Source organism: Miniopterus schreibersii (assembly GCF_964146895.1).
Source record: "Miniopterus schreibersii genome assembly, chromosome: 14".
Classification (NCBI taxonomy): Eukaryota; Metazoa; Chordata; class Mammalia; order Chiroptera; family Miniopteridae; genus Miniopterus; species Miniopterus schreibersii.
Window position 1 is genome coordinate 54,311,666 of NC_138114.1, and position 20,206 is coordinate 54,331,871.

The 20,206-nt window shown below is 57.0% G+C and overlaps 1 protein-coding gene across 5 annotated transcripts in view; it reads left to right on the forward strand.

Annotated features, from left to right (window-relative positions):
- Positions 1 to 963: 963 nt before the first annotated feature.
- CTBP2 (C-terminal binding protein 2) overlaps positions 964 to 20,206 on the forward strand; it is a gene marked incomplete at its 5' end in the record, with an annotated part of 116,979 nt that continues 97,736 nt past the window's right edge. For 4 of the 5 annotated variants that reach the window (XM_081157664.1, XM_081157667.1, XM_081157666.1 and 1 more), the window contains 2 exons: positions 964 to 1,047; positions 1,314 to 1,511. Of the gene's footprint in view, positions 1,048 to 1,313; positions 1,512 to 1,790; positions 1,964 to 20,206 lie in introns of those variants that run through there. The other variant, XM_081157665.1, reaches the window with a different exon arrangement.

A 20,206-nucleotide genomic window follows, 5' to 3' on the forward strand; every position in this document is an offset into this window, starting at 1 on the left:
GCCCGAGGCGCGGGCCCCCGGCCGCGGACGGGCGCCGCGCGAGCCCAGCACCCCGACTCCCCGGGCCCCAGGCCGCAGCGCGCAGCTCCCGAGAGGCCCGGAGCTCTCACCCGGGAGAAAGCTTTAAAAATAGCCCGGCGAGATCCAGGCAACAGGAAGGCACATTTTTTTTAACGTGTAGAAAATGTTTTGCTTCTCGCAGGGAACACGGGCGCCTCAAGTTCCAGCGCACAGGGCCCCCGCCCCGAGCACCCGCGGCCGCGGCCGCCTCCCGGGCGAGGCGCGGGCACCGTCGCCGGCACCGGGATTCGAGGAGCGCAAGGGCCCCCCGGGGCCGCTCGGCGCCTGACCCTCGGGCCTGGGCCTGGAAGGCGGGCGCGGGGCCCGGGAGGAAGTTGGAGCCTCGGGGCCGGGAAGGGGCAGGTCGGCGCCGCGGGCCTGGCCGGGGCCCGAAGGGGCCGGAGCCACCCCGGGGGCGCTGCGCCCAGGCTCGCCCGGGCTCGCGTCCCCACATGTGGCCGGGCGCCCGGGGCCCCACGTGGAAGGGGCGGAGGAGGAAGAAGAGCGACGGGAGGGCGGGGGCCCCGACCACGGCGGCGGGACCCCCGCCCCTGCCGCCAGCCCCCCGCGCCTCCCGCGGGCCCCCCGGGCGGGGCCGGGCCGGGGAGTGCCCGCCGCGCCCCCGCGCACTTTCGCGGAGCCACTAATCCCCCGAGAGCGCCCATTTGTAGCGCGGAGTAGCTCTAGGGGGCGAGGCCGGCCCATGTGGGGTTGTGTCATTGGTTTGCAAAGAGACCCCGCCTTTGCCCTCCCCCCCAAAAAAAGGGAGCGAGGAGCGAGCGAGCGGCGACCCTCACCTCGCCTCCCGCCTCGCTCCCGAGCGGCCGGCGGCCCCGGAGACGCGGCCGGCGCGGCTTCTTCCCTTTTCTTTCTCTCCCTTCGCCTTCCCCGGAGCGGAAAACAAATAAAGAGGAGCGATAGCCGGAGGCGCTCGCGGCCAGGACGCTCCCGCCCCCGGTCCAAGTTGGAATTAGCATCCTCCTGGGGGTGAGCGCGGCGCGGGCGAGCGCGCCCGGGGACCCCCCGCGCAGCCCCCGCCGGCGGGCGGGCGCGGAGCCCGGACCTGGGTGGGGAGGACCGGGAGCCGGTGGGCGGAGGAAGGGGGTGGGGTGGGTGGGGAAGTAGGAAGAGGCTCCGCGGCTCGGGGGGAGGAGGAAGGGAAGGGGTGGGCAGGGCGGGAGGAGGGGGAGGGGCGGGAGCTGGAGAGATTAAGTTTTTGTGTGTGTGTCCCTGTGTGCGTGTGTCATTTTAAGGTGGCCCGGGAGCGGCCCAGAAGAGCCGGCGGCGGCCCGCGGAGCTGAGGACCGAGCCGAGAGCCATGCCGCGCTGAGGGGGGGCCCCGCACAGCCGCCGCCACCGCCACCGCCGCCGGGTGGGGTGGGAGGGGCGGGAGCCGCGCCGCCGCCTCCGGGTGGGCGCCCTTCGCGTGGACGCCGGCGGCCCGGGACCAGGTAAGCGGGGCCCCGGGGAGGGCTCGGGCCGCCCCCGCCCCCGCCTCACCTGCGGCGACGGGCTGGGGCGCCGCGCCCGCGCCTCATTGCACCACTCGGGGCGGGGAAGGAGGGCGAAGGACGCGGAGCCGGCATCCGGGGACATCTTTGGTCCGCGCCCCCGGCCCCGTGTCCCCGCTGGGCGCCCGGGGGTGGGCGCCGGCCTGGGGGGTCCCTGCCCGCCGCCCCCCGCCGCCGGTCGCGCCCGCTGGCTGCCGTTTGCGCCAGGATTCTTGTTGTTGTGATGAGAGTTGATGAATGCGAAGTAGGCGGTCACCTTCCTTCTCATCAGGACTGGCTAAGGGGAAAAAACACGCGAAACCCCGAGCGCCGCGGCGTCCGGAGGGTCGCGGCGGCGGCGGCGTCTCGGCGACCGTCTCCCAGGCGCCCCCGGCTCCTGCTCCCCGAGGCCGGTGGGTGCGCGCACGGGGACCGCCCGCGACCCAGGCCGAGCGCGCGGCGCGCCGCAGGGACAATATGGCCGGATCCCCCGGGACCGGGAGTCCGAGCGCGCGGGGCCTTGCGCCTGCGGAGCGGGGGCGGGGGTCCGCGGGGAAATCGGGGCGCGCGCGGCCAGGGGCCCCCCGGGGAGCGGCCCCTGCCGGCCGTGGATCCCGCGCGGCGCCCCGGGAGCGCTAGCGAAGGACGGGAGAGGAGGAGAAGTGGAACCCTTTTGTTTTGCCGGCCCCGCATTGTTGGCTCCTCCGGGCAGCCGGGCCACATCTGCCGCCGCCGCCGGCACCGCCGCGCAGGGCTCGGCCCGCCAAAGTCGCCGCGGGGCGGGGGCCCGGGTGGGCCGAGCGGCGGGCGGGGGCCGGCGGCCGGGCATTTCCTCCGCCCGGCCGCGCTCCCGCGGGCACCACTTCCTCCTCGCCCGCCGCCGCCGGGCGCCCGGCCCGCCCGCCTCCCCCGCCCGGGCCGCACTTTTCGGGTGGGGCGAACCGAAAAGAAAAAGTTTCGCAGGAGGGGTGGCGAGGGCGCGCCGCGGGCTGCGGGTACCCGGCCGGGCCGCCGCGGGCGCCCGTTCCCCCTCGTGCCCCGCAGCCCGGCCGGACCCGCGCGGCCCGGGGGAGGCGCCTTTCTTTCTCTCCCCGCGCTCTTCCCGGCGCCCGGGGCAAGTTGGGCAGAGGCGCGCGGGAGCCGAGCGCGCCCGGGCCTTTCTCCAGCGGGAGGCCCCGCGGCGTGGCGGACGGTCGCCCGCGACCCACGCCGCCGGCGCCTCGGTGCGGGGAGGCCGCGCGGGCCGGGGAGCCCCGCGCAGCCACCGCGGGTCGTGGCGAGACGCGCGCGCGTGCACCGCTCCCCGCCGCCGCGGACGGTCGCGGGCCCCGGTGTGCGTGTGCGCGAGGGTGGTGACCTCACCGCCGCCCCCCGCGGCGCCCCCGGTCGCTTTCCCGGAGGCGGCCCGAGCAGCAGTTGGCTCCGGGGTCCCCGTGCTCGGCGGCGCGGGGAGGAGGGGAGGTGTCCGTGGAAACCCTGCCTGCGCCGCGTCCTGCGGGGAGGCCGCCGGCGGTGGCCTACGGCGTCATGCCCGGCGCGCTCGCCCCATCCCGGCCAAGCAGATCTTTCTGGATCCCCCCCACCACCACCCCCCATTTTTCTTTAAAGATGGAAGATCGGGTTAAGTTCTTAGAGAGTCAGATGTGAGTGGCTTGAAGGGTAGACAAGAGAATTCTATTCTATAAATATGCATTGGGAATTTAAAATGCTAACTGCCTTATTTGCAATTCTGTTGGATATTCTAGAGACTGGGATATTTTTATCTGACATGGATAATTTGGAAGGGACCAGTATTTTGGTTAGTTTACACGGACTGTGCCTCCTGACTTTGGTGAAATATATCAAACTCTCTTAGTCTTTCAAAGAACCTTTCCCCGCCAGGTTCTCGGGTTCAAAGGCATGTTAAGAATTGCCTCGTGTTCCGTGCCGGAGACTGCTGTTCTGCCTCTGGGTTCTCAAAGTAGAATTAGTTTTCCTGTACTTTGGAGAATTGCACTGTTTGGGGTTTTTTTATTTTATTTTTTTTAGTTTTCTTTTACAAATCTTTACGTTTTGAAGTAATGGGACTTTAAAGGATCTTGTTTTTATAGTCATTTATTTGATTTCAAAGAGGACTTCTTACAGCAATTATAAAGTGATGTTCAAAATGCTAATTAAACACTATGAGTCGGAGCAGCTTTCATAGTGAAACAGGATATTTTTTTTCTTTATTGTAGGTAACGGGGGCTGCATCCTAGAGTGGAAACACTAAATATCCTTTTGTCTGGCATCAGATCTCTGAGCTGCCCTGACAGTCTCCTGTAAAAACCTCTGGTGCCCTTTTTATTGCCCCCCAAAGAAAAGTTAATGAGACGGTAGGTTTGAAGCAAAAAAACCAGGCCCTCCTTGCAAAATATGCTTACAGTTGCCATTGAAGTTGATGTTTGTCGTGAATGCACTAGCCTTTAATGAAACCAGTTTAATCGTTCACACTTGATCAAGTATAACAGGAGCAAACAAAGGAAATAAGCCAGCATATTTCTGTAGAGCATTGAGGGGCTTAGTGTAAGTGTTGGTGTCAGGTCACCCCCTCCCCCCACTCTGCCGAGTGCAAGGGAGTGAGGCTTGAAGGCACAGGGAATTTATGGTTCTGATTGGTTTTCTGTGCCCCAGGGGTAGGGGACCCCAGTTTGTCCCGGTAGAAAGTAGTTATTAGAGGGAATTTAAAAATCTTGAGTTTGGAGCTTGCTTTGAACCTGACAGAGTGCTTTTAGGTTTAAATCTTTTCCTTGTTTAGAACCTTAAGGCTAAAGGGGTATGTGGTCGCCCTCCTTTCTGATTGTACCTTAATGAGGCAGAGTGGAGGGCGAGGTGGCTCTGCAGATTGCGCTGGCTCAGGGCCCCACGTTATTTACGACCTCGATCGGATCTTTGAAACTGGCCCTTGAATGGGTGTTCTCCTGGGGGAGGGGCAGGGCGAATTACCTTTTCTTACTGTGATTTTTTTTTTTTAAAAAACCTCTTTGTCTCTAAAATGTATTTTTTTCACTCAGCATGAGTTTCAGCTTATTTCACTGACTTAGAGGAGAAATATTTGCAGTGTCTTTCTAAAGTTAAAGTAAAAAAGTTTGGCCACTTAAAAACAAACACTGCTGGTAAAAACTCCGGTGACATATTTTGGCCTTTTCATATTCAGGGCACACCTGTTCCTGTCCCTGGCATTGTTCATCAGGTCGTGTACACAGTACGAAGCAGGAAAACTTGCTATCTGTGTAATTATTAACTAGCCCCTCCACTCTCCTTCCAGGGAGTAATCAATAGCTTTACTCTTGACTCTCAAAAACTCCAAACAGAAGTCCTATTCACAGCTCTGGTGAACAGCGTCCTAAAGAGCAGTGGGATGAAACAGCCACAACAACAAACAAAACTACAAAACCAGTGTGCCACTTTGTTGGCATCTGAGTAGCCACAAGGTAGACAAAGGGTGAGGATATGAAAAAATGCGCAGAACAGGCGACATGCTGGATTTGAAGAGGCTGTTTTGCTGGGAGCTCCTAAAATCCGAAAGGGAAGGGAGCTCAGCATGGCTCCCACCCTTCGAAATCCTTGAGATTCTCAGGTTAAAAACAAAAAGGGCCGACGTCTCGCCGGAGAGCCCCGCTGAGAGGGAGCCCCGGAGTGCCATTGGCCAGCGGTCCTCTCCACTATGAATCATTTTTGAAGGCAAAGTTAGACCCTTTGCACTTAACGCTTTCCCTAAATGGAAAAGATGTAAAGAGTTTACAGCTACGGTAGAATGGCCACCCCGGTTGTCATTTTTTACCTCTTGTCATTTCAATATAGAAGGCTGTCACCGTAATGTATGTGAGTGCAGCCTGGGTCCCTCTGTTAATAATCTTATATCAGAGAAGAGCAGCAGCCCGAGTGTCCCCCTGTCTCCGATAACAGGGCACAAATATATATTCATACAGCACGACTGGGACAGGAGATTGATTGATCCGGTAGGTGGGGCACACTCAGGTGAGCCCCCTACCGCGGGTCTGGCTGATGGTTCTGTTACACAGGGTGGAGCACATTTTGGTAGCAATTAAAAAATCAGAGTGCTGTTTGTCGGACCCTTTGAAAAGAAGGACTTGTCCTTACAGAAGTGATACAGCATGTAGTGGAACATGGGGGTGGCGGGGCCTTATTTCCCCGTCTTCCTGTGAGTTGCCAGCTGAAGAATGCTTGTGTGAACTGGACTGAAAACTTCTGTAGGCACATGGAAACGCTGGAATGGATATGCTCTCAGGCTGGGCGCTGGGCAGATATCGGTTTTCGCCCGCACAGCTGGTGAGCATGCCCTAATTTACACCGCTACAGTTACAGCACTGTGGGAAAGGGGGAAATGCAGGGCTTCTCCCCCAACTCATCTTTTGAAGTTAATTTTTTATTCAAGCCCATGGTTGATGGAATGTGTATCAAAGACTTATGAAAGGTTTTTTTTTAAAAAAAAAAACACACACACAAAACACCACCTATCTCTGGGTTTGGAAAATTATATTTAATAATCGCTAAAAACTTTCAGAACCATTTTTAAGGTATTCAGTGTTTCTTTTGATCCTGATTTAATGGATAGCACCCAAAAGCCATCCATGTGGCTCTAATGACTTCACCAATTAATGTTTAGGCGAAATCTGGAGTTTGCTTTCAGCTATCATTACGAAGGTTTAAAGCCTAAATGATGATGGCTGCACTTCGGCGTTCAGGACTAGCCCAGTGAAAAGAAGGGCTTTGCACATGGTGCAAAAAAAGGGATTCACAGATGAACACAGAATGTACACTCTGGAGGGAGCCAGCCATTGTTTGTGCGGAATGTCGACAATGGGAGCCAAGGGCCAGTTTCGCCTTCATTCTTCTGACCGCTGGGGACACAGAAACTTCAGGAGCTGCAGCCTGGATGGGAACCAGAGTCATTCAGCTGTCCTTGCCTGGCACGAAAACGCGGGCCCCAGGCCTGCTCCCTCTCCAGAGTGTTTCTTAGAAGGTGGTCTTTTCTGGATGGCCGAGGGACTGAGGAAAGGTTCTCAAAGCAGGTAGGAGGGTCCTTCAAAGAAAGTGTAAAAAAGCAAACTTTCCCCCCTTGAAATGCAATTTTAAGAACTCGTATTCAACACTTCCCAGAAATGGAGGCATCTTAAGTCACAGGAAGCAGTGTGTTTATTTTTATTACTCCTCATGCTAAAAGTTGTTTCTTAGTCTGTAGTCTGTTCGTAGTGTTAGGGAAAGTGCAGCTAAAAGGAGGGTTCGTTGGATTTTTGTGTTTTGGGCCGCAGCTGCTGCTTTTTCTGAAAACGCTCGTGTGTGTGGCAGCTTCCTCCGTTCACAAAGCACCCACGAGCCAGCTCTGTAGCCAAAGGGACAGGCCCTCCTGCTCCCTCTCTTTTCAGCCCCTCCCCTAACCGGAGTCAGTGTAGACAGGGGCCACTGTTGGGGGCCTCTGCCTGTTCCGACTCCAGCCAGGTCCACTTGGTCAGAACTTCGGGCGCCAGCTGACCTTTCCATCTGCATCTCCGCCTTTCCCCTCCCCGAGTGAGTGTTGTAGAAATGACCTGGTTTAGCTGTTTCAAATTTAACAGATGGCTGCCTATTGGTTTATTATTCACAAAAGTTTTGATAAAATAGTTGGGTTCTTACTCATGGGACAAGTGATGCTTTGGGGTTTATGGCGACCCCATAAACTTCTTTGAGAATAACAGAGCCTTCCTTTTTCCCCCGAGTCAGATGGTGTTTGGAGGATGTTAATCCCAAATAGCTCTTGTTTCCTCAACCTGGCTGGCAGTCTCACCTTTGGTTGTTTTCTAGGAATCCAAAGCAGTTCCGGGGGGGGGGGGGGGCAGGGGCAGGAAGAGTGCTTTTCATCACTGTGGCTCTTAAAATCTTTCCCACGTGTAAAATGTAAAAAAAATACACCTTTCTCTATGTTGTTGCTTTTACTTCCTTCAAAAGCGCTCTTACCAGAAATGTTTTTTTGCATTAAAGTAAATCCTTAATTATGACTCGAAAGACACTGCCAACTGGCTTGAAGATTGATCGGAAATAATGGCCATATTTCTGTTTGGCATCCCAGCCTAGGTTGTGGCAGGAACTTGCAGGGGCCTTTTGAAAGGATGTGACAGAGATGGTGTGTGGGTCTTGCAGCTAGCCAAGGCCTGAAATCTGGCCTCCAGCAATATGTCCCAGCCCAGGACAAACAAAAACTTCATTATGGAGTCAGGAATCCGGGGAAGTTTCTTTGGAAGCAGCCGTAGAGCGAGATCGTAGAGGTCAACTCTTCTGGCCTAATGGGGATTTCCCCCCCAGTGTGGCAACTTAAAAAGCCTCCCTAATGTGGAGGCCTGCAGAGTGTAAGTGGTCTGTTGAACCTGCCCGGTGTGGAGGGGAGGGAGGAACAGCAGGTGAGGTTTCTTTGCTTTTGAGGGTTGAGAGGCCAGGAAAGGGTTTGCGCACCTTTCCTGTTGAGTGAACTCTGGCTGGGGCTTTATGGTTTTGCTGATGGATGTCTTTAGTGCTGTCCTCCAGAAGTGCCAACAGTCACAGTTTAGCCTCTGCTTGTTCAGGCCCAGGTGGGTCTGCGGAAGGGGTGGGGAAGCCCGTTTGGTGATGGAGAGCGGCAGGATGTTGCAGCTCCCGGGCCTGCCCACCTTGAGTGCAGCCAGTGCCAGCAGTGAGCGGGAAGGGCCTCCAGAGCTCCTAAAACCCAGCCCAGGAATGGCTGAGGGAGGGGGCTGAGACCGTTCATCCTGGAGTGGGGCGGCCTCGCCCGGTCACTGGGCTTGTTTTGCTGGGAGGGGCAGCGTGCTGGTGACACCAGGGAGGCCTAGCATTGGAGCTGCCAGGCCAGATGGGCTGCGTGGGCTCCTGGCACTGGCACTGGCTGAGCTTGGCTGACCACTGGTTGCGGGGGTGGGGCAAAGCTTTCCAAACACTAGACCCGGAGGGTGCCCCTTACTTGGGGGCAGCTATCTAATGAACTAGTGGGGTGTGGGGTGCCGTGTTTTCTTTCCAGTGGGGGTGACATATTTTTTAGTTTTTCCTGTCCCTTCTCCAGGAGTCTGTACCTCTGGCCCATCCATGCTCATCTGCCCTTCAGGGACTGGATGGAGCAGGAGGCACAGTGTGGGAGCCAAGGGGGAACCACATTTTCTACCCCGATTCTTTAGTGTCCCAGGAGCGCACAGGTTATGGGCTGGAAGTCACTCCAGGAGGGCAAGCTTAATAAAGAGTCCGGTTTTCTGTACAGATATCAGTATGCACAAGTAAGTGCCTATAAGTAAAATCTCAGGATGTTGATCTTAAAAACATGTCCCAGTTATTAATCTTCATGACACTCCTGTGGGCCAGGTAAACAGAGCAGTTCCCATCTTATGCGTGGAAGAAATGTGGACTTGCCCCGAGTCGTAAAGAGGCTGTGCTCGGCCTCCGGTCTACAGCACGGGTTTGGGTCCCAGCAGAACCCCCACGATTGTCCAGCCTGAAGCCAGGCGACTGCCGGACTCCTGCGGGCCCTGCGGCTGCGGGAGGGCAGAGCTGGGCCTGGGCCTGGGTGGGGGCGAGGGTGCGGGCAGAGCTGGGCCTGGGCCTGGGCGAGGGCGCAGGCGCGGGCAGAGCTGGGCCCGGGCCTGGGCGAGGGCAGAGCTGGGCCTGGGCCTGGGCGAGGGTGAGGGCAGAGCTGGGCCAGGCGCGCTCCACCTGCAGGGCGGGGTCTGGCCATGTGGGGACAGCCGGGGTGCAGGCCCTGCGGGGAGGGCGGCTGGGGTTCGGGGTTCTAGGTGAGGCCCGGACCCTGGATCCCGCCCCCCAGCCCCGCAGGCGGGTGTACCTGCCCCCACACCTGTTCTGACTCCACAGGAAGCGCCCCTTCCCTCTGTCCCCCTTTTCACTTGCAAATCGGGAGCTGCTTCCCACCCTTGGGAAGTACCCTGGTGGTCAGAAGCCCTGCGTTTCCACCCCCTCCCCGCCCTCCCCGCGTCGCCTTCCTTTCCCTCCCTCCCTCCCACGGGCGTTTGTGCGGTGTCAGCTCTGGGTGTGCGGTTCTGGCTGCACCCCCCCCTTGGGGTCGCCGCGCCCCCATCCCCAGAGCGCGGATGGGGAAGGAGCCCCGAAACCACCACGCAGCACCCCGAACCGGCGGCCGAGGCTGGTACCAGAACCAGGTACCGTGCCTGAGCCCCCCCAGTCATCCTAAACCTGGGGGCGCGTCGTCCGTGTCCTGCACCCACACAGCCCTTTCCTGGTGAGCACGGAGGTTCGTTGACTGACTGATCGATGGTCAAGATGCAACAAGCTGTGAAGGGCCGCATGGCTAGGACTTGCTTGTGTCGAGGCCTTAGTGTCTGCCGCAGTCCTCCCCTGGGTCCTCGAGCTGTCCTGTGAATGGGGCAGCGGCTGCGCTGGGCGCTGCGGGGGCCCCCGGGCCTCGCGTCTACATCAGGACACGACCCGCTGCGGCCTCTGCTCCTGGGGCGCAGCGCCTCGCGCCCGGGCAGTGCCGTGACCCGGCGAGTCGAGGTTGCCCACCGGTGCGTGGTAGGGCCGCGGGGACCTGGGGCCGTCTCACTCTGCACCCCTTCTCCTTGGCAGCGGGATTTTTTTGTGTCCGCCGTGCCATTTAAAGTAGTTTTCTTGTTTTTGTTAAGGTCACAATATACCATTTATTGAGCATTTACTTACTTGGTACCTATGTCACTCTCTCACTAGACACTTGGTGTCTGTTGCACTGGATTTTCACAGGTGGGGTGAAGGAGGCACTTAGTGACTTGCCCTTGACACCCTTGTCCCCCAAAGCGGCAGAGCTGGGATTGGAGCCAGGCCTTTGCCCGTGGAGGAGCCCCTGCCCTGGGCCCCCCCTCCTCCGGCCACCCGGAGAGCAGCTGGGAGGTGAGAGTTGCCTCGTCCCTGGAATCGAGCATGTCCCTGGGATTCAGACGGGCCTCTGAGAAATAGTTCTCTTTCCTGGGCCCTGAGTTGATTCCCAGGGCACCCGGGCTGTGAGAAGCCTGGCTCGTTTTAATCTCCTTTGATTAAGGCTCTTTGGTTAGGACCTCACCATCTACTGCTAAGGAGGGATTTCTAGGTAGTTTTCCTGGACCAGGCCTGTTTTAAATTCACCACACTGTCTGGGTTAATGAACTGCATGGCTCCCGATCAGAAGCCTGAGTGGCTGGCTGGCTGGGAGGGTGGGGGGGATACTCTGTCCCTCTGGATGGCAGACTTTCCAGGGGAAGAGCAGACACCTGGAAGGACCTGAGGGCCAGGCACGGTGCTGTAGCTCCAGCCACATTCTCCTATTTATCCTCAGACCCTCCCCCAGGTAGAAGTAAGTCGCTGTTTTACTGATGAAGAAACTGCAGGTCAGGGAGGTTCAGTAAGTAAGGGAGCCTGAAGATTTGCTAGTTCCAGCTCCATTTGGCTCTGGTTTCTCGAGAGATCTTTGGCTTTGGACTGGCACTTGGGTACGTTTGGGAATGGCTTTGCCACACTAGACAAGATAAGGCCTCTCTGTCCTGATCTCATTTTCTCCCTTGCCCTCCATCTGCTGTCTCTGATGCATCCCACCCCCCTACGCACCCACACCCATACCGACACCCCGGAATTATGTGGATAGCTTTCACAGTGCTTAGGGTTTTTTGTGGTAAAATTGGATTCAGTGGCCAGGTGTCCTGTTAGCAGTAGATAGACTGGAATTTCCAAGTTTGTGGTCTGGATTAGTGAGCTCTGGGGAGTCTTCTCAAAGCAGGCCCCCCCTTCCTGTTGTGAGGGGAGGGGCTGCAGGTGGGTGGGACGCTCCCCTCCCTCCCTTTCCACCTGGATGTGTATTATTAGACATCAATTGGTTCCTGTTTTCAACATAGTGGGATTCGGGGGAAGAGATGGGAAGACTTTGCTTGATGGGAACCATCTGTTTGTACCACTGTTAAAAACTGGCCAGGAACCTGATTCAGGCAGGTAAATCTCCCTCGGGTCACTGCCCTGCGTTTGCCTTGGCCTTAGAAAGGAATTTGAATGAGTACTCCAGAACAAAAGGAACAGCCTTCTTTTCAAAGAGGCTATCAGAATGGAAAGGGAAGGGCACAGAGTTGGGTGTGCCCTGAAATCTGGAGTGGAGCCCTACCGGGTGATTAACTCACCTGAAAGGTACCCAGAGCAGGTGATGCCAGAGCTCGCTGACTGACCTTGGCTTCCTTCAAGGTAACGTCTCCACGAGGTGGAGATTTTCCTGAAAAACAGGCTTGCCTGTAATTACGAGATTGCCTTCCTGCCCTATAGTGAGTCTCTTCCTCTCTTGAGCACGTGTGTGCTTGCAAACACAGGGGTGCTTGGGAAATCCTGGACCCTTGGCAGGTGTCCCGAGGCCCCAGAGGGGGTTGGGGACACAGTGTACATGCTGCCTGGGCCAGCGGCTTCCTCCTGGTCTTCTGAAGGGCTGAGGGGAGGGCTTGGGAGGTGCCTCTTGACCAATGAGTCATGTTCGCCCCCGTGTGCTGGCTCCCCTCCAGCTCGGGTAACGATTATATTCTGCATGAAGCTCCCCTGCAGTTTCCCACAGTCTCCATTCGAGGGAGAAGGGTGGTGCAAGGGTGGGCTGCAGTGGGGTCAGGATAGCCCTGGGCCAGCTTCCTCTGCAGGCCTCTCACCTGCGTCCCTGCAGGACTAAGAAGGGGGGAGCCGCTTGCTGGGGCCGATCTGTCTGGAAAGTGGATGTGGCTGGGTCTGGAAGCATCTAAGCAAGGAACTCCTGGACTTCCCTTACAATTCTCTCATCCTTGGCTGGCTGGCCACAGAGTGCAGGTTCTTGATGGGAGGCCAGGGTGTGGGTGGTCTCATGTGCATCTGGGTCTGCGGTGCGGGAGGTGGAGATCCCTGTCCCGTCCCGGATTTGGGGGATCCCTGGCTCTGCAGGAAGCTCCCAAGCTTGGCATCCCAGCCTCTGCAGCAGGACCTGAGGGCAATCTGATAGGTTCCCCGGGTGCTCACCCTGGTGCCATGGGAGCCCACCGTTTCCGAGCCCCTGTTGCCCTTGCCCTGGCCTTTGTCTGGGTTCTGTCGGTCTCCCTGTTCCTCCAAGATGCTGCTGCTCTTCTCTCTGGGCTGAGGGGTGGTGTTGGTTTTTTTTCCCCACACACCATCCTTTCTTCTCATTTCTCAACTAAGCCTGGGATTAAGAATGTGGCTTCAGCTGACAAAAGCCAGGAGATTTCAGCATTAAAGTTGGAACTCTGTCTGTAATGATGCCTTCCTGAGTGTTTAAGGCGGACTTTGAACGGTGGGTAATTTTTTTCCTTCCTAATCTGGCCAGATGTGCTCCAAGCGTAGTGCACAAAGGCCAGCAGCTCAGAGTGACTTGAGTTCTCTTTGCGGTAATTGTAAGCTTGCCTTGTCTGAGTCCCTTGTGTCCCAAGGGCAGGAGGGGAGCGGGGTTGTGACTTAACAGTTCGGGTCTTGCTGTGTGTCTCGGCCAGGCCTGAGAGCTTAGCCCCTCGGAGCTCAGCAAAACCACTTGAAACACATTGCAAATATAACTCCAGTTCTTTAAAATGTTTCCCTGCAAAGGAGATTAAAAGGGTTCCCCCCCCCCAATTCCTTTCATCTTCTAAGTAGCAGTGGGCAAGCGGGGGTTTTTTAGGGAGAGAGGCTGGAGGGAGTCGGGTTCTTTGTCATTTGTGGGAAGGGGGCAGGTCAGTGCAGGGACCACTTTTTGGCCATGTTTGTAGCTGGGAGTTGTGCATCCTGGTGACTGCTTGGTGTGTCTGGCTGCACGCTCGGATCCTGAAGCTTTGCTCTGGGCCATCCCCGCCGCCCCCGACCTCAGCCTTGGGGCACGCCTGCCCTCTCAGGGCTGAGGCCCGGCCCAGGAGGGATGGCCCTGCCCTCGAGTGAGTGTTTAAGGCGGACACAGCAGCAGCAGGGGGTGGCGTGGATGGGGCAGACACTGCTAGAAAGTGTGGTAAAGAAGGGGTGGGAGGAGATGTTTGGCTGTATTTTGGATTTACTGAGCCCTCGCAGATGACTCCCCGCCCTGATCCCGGATGAGGGCAGGAATAGGGCTTGCTGCGGGATTCAAGGAGGTAATGTTTAGGAAGTGCTTAGAATAGGCCCCACACGTCATAGGTGTCTGTTAAATTTTTAAAAATACAAACTAAATAAACAAGTAACAGCCACTCTCGCCCGGAGGTGCTGTGTGGCCAGTGGGGCGGTTTCCCTGTGCGTCCCTCACCTGCGTGTGTGGGGCGGAGGATCCCCGCACCCGCAGTGGGGGGAGGCGGGGTGTGGACCCTCGCGGAGGATCCGGCTTTATCCTTTGCAGGGAAAGGACGGAGGAGTTGTGGAGCCAGGTAGACGGGTGAGGCACAGTGAGAAGGGTGAGGGGTGGGAGATGGGGAATCGCAGGGAGGGGGCAGCCCCTCTGCCCCTGGATTCCTGAGGCCAAAGCAATGAACTGAAACCGCGCAGGAGGTGGTTTTAGACTGTGGAATGTTACTCTATTAGGTCACTCGAGAAATGCCTGGTAAAATATTTACTTTCTATTTCAGACCTACTTTCCCTTCCCAGAGAACAAGGAACGGGAGCAGTTCAGAGCTCCCGCCTTTGCCCGAGGACGGCCGGGTTGGGCCCAGCCCTCCTGCCTCTCCAGGCCCCCTTGACGCACGGGCTCTGCTAGGGAGGTAGCTCAGCACCCTGTTTACAGAGCAGATAAAGGGGAGTGCAGGTGGCCTTAACTGGCCACATTCCTGGGGGTTTTGTTTAGGAAGAGACACTGCATCTGACCCCTCCCCCTCTCTGTCTGTGGGCAGCGGAACAGTCAGTGTGTCTCAGTGCTGTGGGCACTGGGCGGCTCCCGTGTCATCCTGGCATGTGGTGGGCACTTGGGCAACAGGTCTGGTGACTGGCCCAGGTCACACTGGGTGGCCCATTTGCTGTGGGTGTTGCCCTGGAGGTGGGTGATGCTTATATCTTCTGGGGCATTCATTCTGTAGCAGGGACTGGCAAGTGCCCACAGGGGTCAGCAGTCTGGGTACAGATGCGAACCCCTGGGCATTGTTACTGCTCCGCACTGCGGCCCACCGCTCCAGGTGCTGGTAGTGGGCTCACATGAGTGTGAAGTGGGGAGGTGGGGCTGGGGGGTGTTTGGGAAGATGGCCTCCCAGGGTCTGTGGAAGGGACCGTTTGTCCCCTTCAGGGCGGCTGGTCATTTCATGGACCAGCGGTTTCTTTGGGCTGAATTCATGCCATTAAATCTCACTTCGAAAGTGAGATAATCCATGAAAATGCCCTTGGGAGGCAGCGGGTGCTGGAATGCAGGCACACTGGGGTCAGGGGTCAGGATGGCCTAGCTCCACGATTGCAGGTCCTGGGGAGTAAGACCCGGATGCTGGGAAAATGCTCAGATGTGCCTGTTTGTTACCATTATTGATAGTATTACTGGAGAGTAGCAGGAAAGTGGCCACAGCAATGTTCTAGGGTGTTCAGGTAATTGAGGCCAAGTCCCCTTCCAGCCTCTGCCGTGTTCGAGCTCCACACAGTGTGTTTCTCTACATCCCTCTAGAAAGGAGAGTTGGGATTGAGGTCTTCCTGGGGACACAGAGAGGTCCCCTCAGCCCACCCCGCCCCGCCCTAGGAGTTCAGTGCAAGTTCAGTGCATTTAGTGTGAGAGGCTGGCTGTGGGCGTGGTGGTTTTCACATGAGTGATTCATGTAGTCCCCAAAGAGGAGCCCAGTTGGTTTGGGAGGGTGGCCTCTGGAGCAGGGGGATCCCCAGGGCGCCCCTGGCTGGGAGTGAGTCTCCTGGGGCTCCACCCAGCCCCCTTGGAGAAGCTCCAGGTGGGACCAGAACATCTGTATTTTTAGCAAACTCCTCGGGGTGGTTTAGTGCAGCCAGCCCCAAACCTGCCAGCAGCGCGCAGACTGTCTTCCTTCAAAACAAACCACTCCCAGCACACCCACACACTAGGTCTGAACATTTGGCACAAGTGATTGAAAGATTTTATATAACTTGGATACCACCCACCCAACCCAAATCTGAATGACTAGGTTTGAAAGTGGAAATAGGGATCTCTGCCCAACCCTGTCTCTCTCTCTTTTTTTGGTTTGAGAGGGATTCTCCACCCCCGGGAATAGCACCGGGCATTCCTAGAGACATGAGCCCATTTCATGTATCCATTAAAATTGCAGTTGGGTCCATGTTCCGACACACTTGACATTTAACTCCCTTGGCCAGTGGGCAGCGGTCACTGAGAGGAGGCTGGGCGGAGTGTCACCTTGTACTGGCAAGGAGAGACGTTGTCTTTACAAAATCAGTTTTAGTAAAAATGGGTCCACCTGCGAAGCGCACTTTAAAAATCTGTACACACAGGTCAAGGGTGGGTGCGGTGGTGTCTGGTTTTCACTGAACTTGAACTTGGGATCAGCACCAGGCACGTCCGCGTGGTCATGCGGAGGAAGGAAGTCCGCCCCCAGGAGCTCACGGTGCCCGTGGCATCGTTTCATCACCGTGCCAGATTCAGATTTGGGAATGGCACCTTCCGTCTCAGAAATGAAAGAAAACACATTTTGCGGCAAATCCTTTTTATCTTGATTGCAGAATTTATTCATGAGTGGGCTTCAGCGAGGCCGATAAACGTTTCCACGTAGGTGGCAGCTAAGTTTATTCTGTGGGCACAAAACCCTTTGTGGCACATGTGCTTGTTTTGTTTTAGTAGCAGCCCTGATATGAGACAGGGAGACGATGTGGTCACTTCCCACTTAGGAATCAATTGACAGACTGGCCTCACCAGCCATGAGGGCTCCCAGGTAACAGATGATGGGACGGAGTCTAAACTAGTTCCCCCTAGTTCCAGGGGGAAGGGAGTGTGTGCAGATCTGAAGGCAGGGCGCGGGCAGGGAAGTCCATCCAGTTAGGAGCCTGGAGCCTTCCTGGAGAGTCACTGCTGCTCGTTGAAGGTGAACTTGAAAGGACTTGGGGGTGATGTCTCAGACGAGAATGACTTAAGGGGCCTCCATCTGCCCCTTGATACGAGACCACAAAGGATTTGCCCTTTCTGGCTTGGTAACTACTTCGAGGGGGAGTTTGGGGTGCTCTCTGAGTTGCATGCAGAGCCATTTACTGTGAGAGAAATTACAGCCATTCCCTTAAGGACACCCTGCAGAGTGAGTGGCTGGGGGGGGGGGGCTGGGTATTCGGGGACCACGTGGTAGGAGGCCCCTGACTCAGCTCGAACTTGAAAAGTGCAGAAGCCTCTGGGGCCCTAGAGTTTCTTTGGGGGCTGCTTTTGGACTTGGGTTAGCAAAGAAACGACTTTATGATTTATGGTGTTTATGAAGACTCGCGTACCTGTCTATTTCCATATAGACGTCTTAATAGAGATTAAATACAAAGTTGAGCAGGACGTGTGAACGGTGCATTCCCATAAGCACTGCTGCAGCGTTAGGCGGCGGTGTTATGTTGTGTATACTTCCCAATTAAGCAGTTATGCATCGCTGGAAGAACCACCTTCAAGAGATTTAGGGAAGCTTTATAATTTAGTAGATCAAATAAAATAGATGTGTAATATTTTATGCATGGGGTTTAAAAATTCTACGTTATGGTAAGGTGATTCAATTTGGATTGATTTGTGGAAACTTGTGCAGTGACACTGAGATGGATTTGCTTCTCCTGGAAATTGCCTGTTGGAGAATGTGCTTCTCCAGTGAAGAGGGGCTGCTACTGCACCCCGGGTGCCAGGGCTCCAAGTGAGAGCTAGGAGGGTTTACGCCAAAGTTCAACAAAGCTCTGGGTGGGTGCCAGGGGCTCGGGGGCATGGGTGGAGGGTGGGTCACTCCCAGGCTGAGGGCTCAGGAGGCTGACCCTCGAGGGATTGAAAGAAGTTTGCTGCTCCCCTGTGATTGGAGAGATACTGTGTGGTGCATAAGACGAACATCCAAAGGTCGTGCACTTCCCGTCCCAGAGCCCCCCCCCCCCCCCCAGCTGAAGGCCTTGGGCAAGGGACCCCACCTCCTTGTGCGTGCTCTGTGTCCTCAGGGTGGGCTGGTGGGTGTTTGCATCTTCCTCAGGGTATTTGTAAGGGTAATTGACTTAGTGCCGGGCAAATCCTTGCCTCACCTTGAGTGCATTTTCTCAGTGGGCATTCTTGTTTTCATTGGCGTCAAGAGAATGCCGTGTGGGGCAGTGGGGAGGGCTGGGTCTGCAGGTGCAGAGAGAAGGCTGGAGGGCCATGGGGCAACCCTGAGTTGAGATTTACCACCACCAGACACAGCGTTTTAGAGCCGTGGCCGTGGCTCCTGGGAGAGCGAACCAGCCGTGGACTCCACGTGGGTGAGAGTGGAGGAGGACCTATCAGGAGTGTTTGGGTCAGAGACTGACGGTCCAGGTGCCCAGCTGGCTGCAGGGAGGAAGGAGAAGATCGGGATCTGCTCGGCACTTGGGTACATGGTGGGTCCATCACCATTTCCACCCAGTGTATCTTACGCTGAAGCTTGAGCTCCCATCCCGACAGTCTGGGCATGGTCCTGCCGTGTCCTTCCGGTGCAGGTGATAGGGCAAAGGCCCTTCTGTCGGTGTCACTTTTCTCTCTGCCTCCACGTAGGTCATCTACAGGGGCACAGGGTGGTGGCAGCCCTCTCTAACAGAGGGGACCGGGGGAAGGCTCTCCCCTTAGCACCCCGTGTGAACTCACGATGAAGCTCCTTCCCCCTCAGCACTTGTCCCTGGGTTGTGTGCATCGAGGCACACCTGAGGTCTCACCCAGCGGGGACCTGTTTGGCTGGGTGTGGCCCCTAGGGGGAGCTGAGAGGGGCCGCTGGCCTGGCTCGTGCGCCGGCGCCCCAGACCTGGCCAGGATGCCGCCTGGGAAGGGCCGGCGGGAGCCTGTCCTGTCCTCGCCTGCTAACACATGGGTTTGGAGTTAGGCCGAAGGGAGTGTGGGGAAGCTAAATGTGATGGATGGACCCCAAGGTAAGAGCAATTAAGGAACGGTACTTGAGGGGAATCTCATTTTTCATTTCCTGGCCACAGGCTGCTGGAGGTGCGCAGCCCCTTCCCTGACACCGTTGTTTGAAGCGCAGCTGGATTTCAGGAGGACACGAGCCTGTGTCTAACTGGTAGTGACGCAGACGGCTGGTGCTAACTGGGACAGAGGCCATCTCGGGGGACAGCTGGTGGGCTGGGCCCTGGGGAGAGCTGGTGGGCTGGGCATCTGCAGGTGTCGCTGCCTTCAGGTAGGAAGCCCCCCGGCTTCAGTGTGATCCCAGTTTGCTGCACAGGTAAATTCTTTATTTTCATTATTTATTTGGTCCTTTTAAAATTTTTATGTAGATATAATTTACACTCGGTAAAATTAACCCTTCCAGCGTGCAGTTCTGCAGGCCTCGACAAGTGGTGTGCGAACACTATGTGGCTGCAGAACAGTCCCGCCACCAAGGAAAGTCTCTGTCTCCACCACTCATCAAACGGTTCCTCTTTGAGTAGAAAGGCTGGCCTCGAATGTTTTTGGAGGTAGGCAGATGTTGGTAAGGTGCCAGGATTTTCTGGGACATCCGTCCTAGGATTTCACTTGGCCTGGGAAGATGCTCCAGTAACAGCGGGTAGACTTGCCTGAGTGGCACCCCCCAGGCCATCCCAGGGATGCCTAAGGATGAAGGACGGGCTGGGCAGTTGGCTGGGAGGCCAGCGCTGTCGTGGGGATCTTGTTTGCCCTGTTAACAGCCCCCCTCCCCACTGCCACCTGCAGTGGGCAGTCCTGAGTCCCCACCCCAGGCCTCAGTGCATCTCAGGCCACTGTCCCTGGGCCTCCCGGGGACACGCACACAGCAGCTGCTCACCGCCTCCTCCACACAGTGTCCTGCCAGCCCCTCTTGGAAGGTGCCTAGGAACAGGTGCCTCCTCTGTCCCCCGGCTCCAGGTCCAGGTCCAGAGAGACGGGGAGTGACCACCAGGCCACTGGCTGCGTTCTCTGTTCTCCATGGTGGCTTAGGAGAGAGCCAGTGGTATACTGTGTGATGTGGCCATTCACTCCTGGCCCGTCTGTGTTCCTGTGACACTCCCCCCTCCCTCCGAGGACACAGGGCCGTGGGGCCTCCCTCAGGTCCCCATTTGTTTTCCTGCAGGTAGAGCCCCGCCACCTTCTTGTGGCCAGGAGGGTGGTTTGTGCAAAGCCTGGAGGACTAGAGAGTATTCCAGTCAGAAGGGCAGTGGCTGCACTGCCAGCATTGGGGCGGGCACCTGGGTCAGTGTCCCACCCTGAGCCTGAGCCCTGGGTGTCTCCAGTGTCAGGTAGGATGTCGGCTTCTCTCGGGGGAGGAGCTGTTGAAGGAGACGGATGGCTGACGCTCGTGCTCAGTCAGTCCCCTGATGCACTGAACGAAGCCGCGACCGACTCCCTTTCTCATAGTTAATATTCTCTTCTTTCTATTCTGTTGGGGGAAATTTTATGAAATGAGTCTCAATTTTAAAAATTATTATCTGAGGATAGCTGCATTTATTAATTTTCTGGTTGTTGCTGGAATTGTCTTCCCTGTGCTGGTTCTGTGTGTGTGTGTGTCCCCCGTGTGGTTCCAGTGTCAAGGGCAGGTGACAGCATTCATCACTCTCGGTGGTTCCTGGTGAGTCTTATCTCGTGCGTGCATTCACTGCCTGTGAGCTCA